The sequence below is a fragment of the Hipposideros armiger genome, unplaced genomic scaffold (assembly GCF_001890085.2).
Source record: "Hipposideros armiger isolate ML-2016 unplaced genomic scaffold, ASM189008v1 scaffold_53, whole genome shotgun sequence".
NCBI classification, from domain to species: domain Eukaryota; kingdom Metazoa; phylum Chordata; class Mammalia; order Chiroptera; family Hipposideridae; genus Hipposideros; species Hipposideros armiger.
The window spans coordinates 139507-148519 of NW_017731403.1; the positions used below are offsets into that span (position 1 = coordinate 139507).

Consider the following 9013-nt stretch of genomic DNA (forward strand, 5'->3'; position numbering starts at 1 on the left):
GAAAATAATTTTATGGTTGGGGGTCACCACAACATGAGGAACTGTATTAAGGGGTCGCGGCATTAGGAAGGTTGAGAACCACTGGTCTAGAGGCTGCCCATATTCCTTGACTGTGAACACCTTCTTCCATCTTCAAAACCAGCAACACTGCATCTTTCTAACCCTCCTTTTGTCATCCCTCTATTCCTGCCTACAGCCAGGAAAGGTCCTCTGCTTTTAAAGACTCATGTGGCTACACTGGACCACCTGGACAATCTAGGATAATCTCCCCCATCTCAAGATCTTGACCTTCATCACACCTGCAAAGTCCCTTTTCGCTATGTACAGTATAACACATTCACAGGTTTCAGGGATTTGGGCATGGTCCTTTTAGTGGATCCATTATTTTGCCTACCATAGGGCCTCCTCTTTCTTCTGCTGGTACTAGTATAGAGAGAGACATGGTGCAGGGTGGTGCAGGTGCAGGGTATGGTACTTGGTTTGGTGTGTAGTTCACTCTGAATTTGACTCTCCCTGAATCTTTAGATCTTCTGTAGGGCTCATTTGAGGCTGGTGACAGGTTCAGGCTTCAGTCTCATCTCTGAAAAAGGAATAAGGTGCTCATGTGGACCAGATCAGTCCATTACATGAATAGGAAACTCAGACATTGTTTGAGTAAATACATTAGTTGAGTCATTTGAATAGTCTTGTGTGTCACTAAAGCTGTATTAATTTTTCAGTTTTTTATTTAATGAGGTTTCAAAAATACCTCGTCTAGACATATGACAGGTTACAGTTTTGGTATCATTTGATGTTTGTCATGAGCAAGCGTCTTCCTGATTCTAAGAGGTCTGTTTCATGAGACTGTTTTGGGTGTATTTTTTGTTCTTACTGTCAATTTTTAATTTAAATTGGTCTTAAAAACTACTACAGTAGAATCAAGAATGTTTTTCATCTTCCTAATATTTTACATTTATTTGTTGTCTCACGTTCCCATTCAGTATTGAATAAATTGAGAACTACTGTTTAATTTTATCTTTATTCAAACATTAAACAATTTTAAAAGTTTTTGGGTCTTCATAAATTAAAATTGTTCTCAGAAATAATTATCTTTTTAGCTATAATACAAATTACTTGGTAATCTGCAGAAGCAAGTTAGAATTTTTCACAAATGGTGATAAACATAGTTAAGGTTTATTGCTTAGGTTTTATATTATACCAGTCAATTAAATTTCAGCACTGCTTTTAATTAATGCTAATAGATCCATCAGTCACAGAAATATCTGTGATATCAGATTTAACTAACCTAAATTCCAATGTAGGTCAGTGGGTCAATAGGTTATTAGGTTAGAGAAAGATTTATTGTGGTTTCCATTTTTTTTAAACCCAGATTTCTGAGTTAACCATTTTTAATAATAATTTAAAAATTGTTAATAGATGAAATTAAAAGTTTTTTTTTAAGTTATATGTGAACACTACATAAAAAAATCTTGGTTACTCATGTTGAGAAAAATCTTTGTTAACTCATGTTACTTTGTTACTTGTGTTTTGTTCTCTGGAATAGATATGCATGTATTTTATGTTCCTTATGTATAGTCAGGGCTCTAGTATTAAGCAATTAAAAGAAAAGGAAAAGAAAAAAGGCATCCCTTAAGTTTTTCTGGTTATAAAAATTATGCATGTTCATGGGAAAATTTTAGAAAGCACTAAAGAAAAAGTTTTTTAAAAATCCATAAGCTAAATTACTCAGGAATAACCACAGTTGGTATTTTTTGCATATTTGGATTTATGTTTGATATATTTTGATGCTACTGTTACTGTTGGATGTTAAATTGTTTCTAGGTTTATGTTCAATAATAGTGCAATGAATATAAAACTTTGGATACGTCTCTGATTATTACGTTGTTTCTCAAAGTGAAATTACTGGGTTAAAGGACATAAATATTTTCAAGCTGTTGATACATCTCCCCAAACTTCTGTCAGTGAAAAAACATTGCTTATTAAAATTGACGGCTCCTGAAGTTCTTTCCATACCCCTAACTTTAATTTAGTGAAATTTACCCTAATATTCTTTCTTGATGGTAAAAATACAAACAAAAGTAGATACATACACAACATGCATACACATACACACAAAGTGGGGAGATGGGGGGAGAAACAAAATGTGAAGCAGCCATAATCTGAATAGTTGATTTCTTAATAAATATTATGTAAATAGGGTCACCAGTCAGCATTGGGTCATGACTTTTTCTTAAAGCCATCATTTGATTAAAGTGTTATTTTTATCAGTTAAACTTTCTGAGGGCTTCATTATAAGGAATGCATGTTTGGAACAATTGAGGACTAATTCATGGTAAATAGAGTACAAATAGTAAATACTGTGGCAGCCAGCCCTGTGCAGTTGTTATTGTTGGGCCATGTCATTAGTCTGTGTCGAGTTCTGTTATAGGAAAAGGCCTAAGAAATTCTTTGTTGTTAACTAATTCCTTCAAATTATTAAGTGGCTATAATTCTACAACTCTTCTTAAATCCATGAGAGAGGGGAAGACATAGGGCAAACCACTGCCCTCAAGATTGGAGAGACAGGCAAATACAAGGAGTCATGGCTTCCTGGAACACAGAATCACAAGCTGAAACCTCCTCAGGAACAGTGCTAGATAGGAAACCTGAACTGTGCTTGACAAGTTGCTGGAGGCTCACTGTGGACAACTGTGAGAGTTAAAAACTCCAGGGGCCAACGTTGTGAAATTTAAGATTTACTTCCAGCAGCTTGACCAGGTTCCCACAGTAAATGTTAGAGAAAATCCTCTCTTGCTTTTCAACATGGGGAGGGAAAAAGGAACACTTTTGAAATACACCAGAAGACTCTTCTTATAAAGGCGTGCCTTTAGGGGGAGCTAGTTAATCGGAGCCTAACCTGCTGGGGTATTATCAGAGCCTAAATGACCTGGAAGAAGAGAAATACCCAGCACTATTTCCCTTTAGCCTTCCGTATGGGAGACGGGAAATATCCAACTCTAGCCCACTCTAACCATTCTATCCCAGCGAGGGAGGAAAGAAACAAAACAAAGCAAAAACTGAGTTTATATTTATAGTCCAGAGGCGTAGGCTCACTGAAAGACTGAAACGTACTGGTAGGACTATAGAGTGCTTTCTTCGCTCCACGCATCACTGCCATATTACTAAAGGCCTATTTACAACAATTCCTTTTACCCAGTGTGTCATGTCCAGCAATCAAGAAAAAATTACAAGGCATACAAAAAGGCAAAAAGCACAGTTTGAAGAGATAGAGCAAGCATAGGAACCAGACATGGCAAAGAGGTTGGAATTATCAGACCAGGAAGTTAAAAAAGTATGGTTAATATCCTGAGGCATCTAATGGATAAAATAGACAGCATGCAAGGACAGATGGGCAATGTAAGCAGAGAGATGGAAATCCTAAGAAAGAACCAAAAAGAAATATTAAAGGTAAACACTGTGACAGAAATGAAGAATGACTTCAACGGGCTTACTTAGTAGACTAGACATGGCTGAGGAAAGAATCTCTGAGCTAGAGGATATCTCAGTAGAATCCTAGAAAACTAAAAAGATAAAAAAAACAGACAAAAAATAAAACCACCCTAGAATATCCAAGGATGATGGGACAACTATAATAGGTATAACATGAATGTAATGAGAATACCAGAAGGAGAAGAAAGAAAGGAACAGAAGAAATACTTGAAACAGTAATGGTTGAGAGTTTTCCCCTGCATTAATGTCCTAAACCACAGATCCAGGAAGTGCAGAGTCCATCAGGCAGTATAAATGCCCCCCCCCCCCAATGACACTGCGGCATATCATTTTCAAACTACAGAACATCAGAGCTAAAGAAAAAATCCTAAAAGAAGCCAGAGGAAAGAAATACACCTTACTATGGAGGAAGCTCCGTATCTACTGAAGCAACTACCTATATCCCCCCTCTTCCAAGCACTGGCATCCACCATTCTACTTCCTGCTTCTATGAATTTGACCCCTTTAGGTATCTTATTTAAGTGGAATCATGCATTATTAGTTCTTCTGTAACTGGTTTATTTCACTTTGCATAGTGTCCTCAAGGTTCATCCATGTTGTGACATATAACAGGACTTCTTCCTTTTTCAAGGTTGAATAGTATTCCATCGTGTGTATATACCACATTTTCTTTAGCCATTCAATCGATCAATGGACATTTAGGTCATTTTGTTCTTGGCTACTCTGAATATGCTGCAGTGAATATGGAAGTACAATTATCTCTTCAAGATCCTGTTAGTCTTTTTGGATAAATAACCAGAAGTGGGATTGCTGGATAATATGCTATTCCTATTTTTAATTTTTTGAGAACTTTTATATTGTTTTCCATAATGGCTATACCAGTTTACAGTCCCACCAGCAGTGGACAGGTTCCAATTTTTTCACATCCTTGCCAATACCTGTTAATCTCTGATTTTTTTGTTTTGTTTTTATAATGACCATCCTAATAGATATGTGATAATATCGCATGGTTTTGATTTGCGTTTCTCTGATGATTAGTGACGTTGAGCAACTTTTCAAATACCTGTCAGCCATTGTATGTCTTCTTAGGAGAAATGTCTATTTAAGTCGTTTGCCTATTTTTTAATCAAGTTATTTATTTGTTCTTTTGCTGAGTTGTAGGAGTTCCTAATATATTTTGGATATTAACCCCTTATTAGATAAATGATTTGCACATATTTTCTCCCATTCAGTAAGTTGCCTTTTCATTTTGTTGATGATTTCCTTTGTTGTGCAGAAGACTTTAGTTTGATATAGTCCCTTTTATGTTTATGTAGTCCCATTTTAGTTTGCTTTTGTTTCCTGTGCTTTTGGTGTCATAGCCAAGAAATTATTGCCAAATCTAGTATCCTGAAACTTTTCTGTATTTTCTTCTGAGAATTTTATAGTTTTAGATCTAACATATAAGTCTTTAATCCATTTTGATGTGATTTTTTTGGTATGTTGTAATATAAGGGTCCAGCTTTATTCTTTTGTGTGTGAATAGCCTGTTTTCCCAGCACCATTTGTTCAAGAGACTATCCTTTCCCTTTATGTAGTCTTGGCACCCTTGTTGAAGACTATTTGACCATATAAGCATGAGTTAATTCCTGGGCTCTTGTTTCTGTTCCATTGGTCTATATGTCTGGCTTTATGCCTCTTCCATACTGTTCTGATTACTGTAGCTTTGTAATGTTTTCACGTCAGGAAGTGTGAGGCCTCCAGCTCTGTTCTCCTTTCTTAAGATTGTTTTGACTATTTGAGATCCTTTGTGATTCTGTATGAATTTTAGGTTTTTTTTCTATTTCTGCCAAAAATACCATGAGATTTTGATAGAGATTTTGTTGGATCTGTAGACCACATTGGGTAGTATGGACATTTTATCAATATTAATTCTTACGATCCATGAACATGGGTGTCTTTCTATTTATTTGTGTCTAATTTATTTTCTTCAGTGTTTTTTAATTTTTAGTGTACAATTCTTTCACCTTTTTGGTTAAGTTAATTTCCTAAGTACGTTATTCTTTTTGATGCTGTTGTAAATGGCATTGCTTTCTTAATTTTCTTTACAGATTATTCGTTGTTATAGTGTATAGAAATGCAACTGGTTTTAGTATGTTGATTTTGTGTCCTGCAACTTTGATATTAGTTCTAACAGTTGTTACGTGTGTGTGTGTGTGTGTGTGTGTGTGTGTGTGTGTGTGTGTGTGTGTGTGTGTGTGGTCTTTTGGGTTTTCTCCATATACGGTCATGTCATCTGTGAACAGATTATTTTACTTATAACTTTCTGCTATGCCGTTTATTTCTTGCCTAATTGCTGTAGCTAGGACTTCAAAACTATATTGAATAGAAGTGGTGAGAGTGGACATCTATCATGTTCCTCATCATCTTGGAGAATGTTTCATGTGCACTTAAGAAGAATGTGTATTCTGCCGCTGTGGGGTGGAACACTCTGTATATGTCTGTTAAGTCCATTTGATCTGTATTGTTCTTCAAGCCATCTGTTTCCTTATTGATCATCTGTTTTGATATTCTGTCCGTTATTGAAACTGGGATGTTGAAATCTCCTATTATATTGCTGTATATGTCTCTGTTTATTTCTGTCAGTGTTTGCTTTAAATATTTGGGTGCTCTGATGTTGGATGTATATATATTTATAATTACATATTCCTGATGAATTGACCTTTTTGTCATTATATAATGCTCTTTTTTGTTTCTTGTGACAGTTTTTGACTTAAAGTCTATTTTGTCTTACAAAAGTATGGATATAAATATGGCCACTCCTCTTTTTTAGTTACCATTTGCATGGAATATGTTTTTTCCAGTCTTTCTCTTTCAGACTCTATGTGTCCTTAAATCTAAAAGCTGAGTCTCTTGTAGGTAGCACATAGCTGGATCTTTGTTTTTTTAAATTTATGTAGCCATGCTATGTCTTTTGATTGCTAACTTTAATCCATTTTCATTTAATTACTGAGAGGGAAGGACTTAATATGGCCATTTTGTTCATTTGCCTGTCTTGTAGTTTTTTGTCACTTTATTCCTCTCTTGTTGTCTTCCTTTCTGGTTCATTGATTTTTTTTTGTTATTGTGACATGCTTTGAAATCTTTCTCATTTCCTTTTATGTATCTTCATCCTCTATAGGTGTTTTCTTTGTGCATACTATGGGTCTTACCTAAAACATCTTATAGTTTTAATATATTTTAAGTTGATAACAGCTTTACTTCAATAACTCTACTCTTCTCTCCCCCTCATCACACTTTGTTATTGATGTCACAGATTACACCTTTTTATATTGTGTATCCATCCACTAACATATTTTTATAGTTATTCCATGGGTTCCAAAAAAATGTATACAAATGGACACTTTGGTCAGTGTTGCTCAAGTGTAGTAGTTCACCGTAATCAGAAGTGTCTGGGCGCTGATGGTAACCCCTTTGAGCACCTCCTGTACTTGCAGAAGTCAAACGTGACTTGTATTCATTTTTTGTTATTGGTATATATTATTACAATTTTAATAGTTTTTTTCCTTTCTTAAAATGTGTATACATGTTTTTGGCACCCTGTGTAGTTATTTTTATACTTCTGTTTTGACTTCTGTACTAGAATTAAAAGTGATTGTTTTAGTTTATTTTTAAGTGATTTCTTTTTAGAAGTGATTTGTAGAGTTTAGTATGTTGCACATTTTTATGATCAAGTTCTAAATGTTTCAGAATTAAAACTTCATGATAAACTTGAACATATGTTTATATACTAATTGAATAAATCTAACAAATAAATGTTTTTCTGTTTAAACAGAATTTTGAGACTGATGGTCAGCCATATAGAAGAATACATTAAGCCTATAGTTTTCTGAAGAATCAGTTCAAAAGATCCAAAAAATACAAAAGGTAATGATGGGGTTGTGTATTGGAATGCATTTTGAAATGACATTTTTCCAGAAAAAAATATTTTTAAAAATCAGTAAGTTATTTTGATACACTAATTTGAGGAAAGTTTTATTTAAAAATTTTTTGTGTTGTATTAATTTATCCCAAAATATTGTGCCAGCTGTCTTCAGATACTATTTTGGCTACTGAGAATACAATGATGAACAAGACGGAAGCTGTCCTTGCTCTCATGAGGATTGCATTCTAAAGAGAGGGAGGGCAAATAATAAACAAATGAAAAATATCTTGTGTCCTATGCAGAGAATTAAAATAAGGTAATGTGATAAAGACTGGTGACTACTTTAATTAGGTAGTTAGAGAAGCACTCATTGAAGAATAATATTTCAGTTGAGATCTGAATGGCACAAATGTGCCAACCATGTGAAGATCTGAGAGGTTGCCTTTGTTGGGTAGTTATTATAGGAGGCAGTGAAAAATGACCATGGAATGCTTGAGGAATAGAAAGCGCAAACGTGGCTGGAGTATAAGTGGGGAAAGAGTATATGGAGTTTAGGTTGGAGAAGAAAAGTGGAGAGGAGCAAATTTACTGAAGAAAATCAAGTGTTTTGCTATATGATATTTTAGACGCCTGTAAAATCTGTTGAAACATCAAAAAGGTAGTTGGATGCATAACTCTGAAGTTGAGAATCTGGTCTAGGGGTATGGAATTGGGAGTTATTGCCATAAAGAGATACTTAGAGTCATGTCTGGATGAAATTATCTAGGGAGTGCACCTAAATTGAGAAAGATTTAACCCTGGACATGCCAGTGTTAATCAGAGCAGAAGGAGCAGCCAGCGAGATGGATGGAAAAGCAGGAAAGTGTTCTGCCACAGAAGCCATGAAGAAGTATTTAATAGATGTAGAAGTGGTCAGTTAGATCACATGCTACTAAGATGTGAAATAGAGAGTAAAGCAGCCATTAGATTGGGTAACATGAATGTCACTGATAACTCTAATATGAGTGAACAGTCTCAGTGAAGTGTGTGAGGATTGAAGCCCTGATTAAAGTTAATGAAGAGAGAATGAGAAACTTCCAGTTAAAGATGGCAGACAATGCAGTTAAATTCCATTTCCTCCTAAAACTTCATTAAAGCTGAAGTAAAAGGATTTTTACAGAAGACAGAACTTCACAAGAATAAAGAGAATGGGAGAGGAAACAGTTGCAACACAGTTTTAGAACCTGAAAAGCAAAAGGAAGAGTGGTAACTGTCTTGTAGATCCTAGAATCGCAAGCCAACTGTGGGAATGCTGAGAAACAGTTAGTGGTACTGTAGAAGTTGTAAAATGTTCAGGAATTGAAAGCACTATTCTGCAAACAGGAGTGAGGGTGGAACTAAAAGCAGGATGATTTGTTGCAAAACTGTTTAAGAGATGTTTCTACTCCATACATCCTTCTCCTGACTTTGGAAACCTAGGCAACTACCCATTCTTTTTTAAAGATTTTTATTGGGGAATTGGGGGGATGGGTACAGCGCTGGGGAATTGGGGGAAGGAGAACAGATAAGTTGCTGTCCTTTTTGTTCTTCAGTCTACTTGTGGAGGACGTTGCTTCACTGGCCCAAGTTGGCACCATCATT

At 35.3% G+C, this 9013-nt stretch overlaps 1 protein-coding gene across 13 annotated transcripts in view; it reads left to right on the top strand.

Annotated features, from left to right (window-relative positions):
* Positions 1-9013, top strand: part of CLOCK (clock circadian regulator) — a 120611-nt gene that overhangs the window by 45421 nt on the left and 66177 nt on the right. For all 13 annotated transcript variants that reach the window (XM_019640851.1, XM_019640848.1, XM_019640847.1 and 10 more), the window contains one exon: positions 7304-7395. The gene's annotated coding sequence lies outside the window, so the exon portion shown is untranslated. The remainder of the gene's footprint in view (positions 1-7303; positions 7396-9013) is intronic.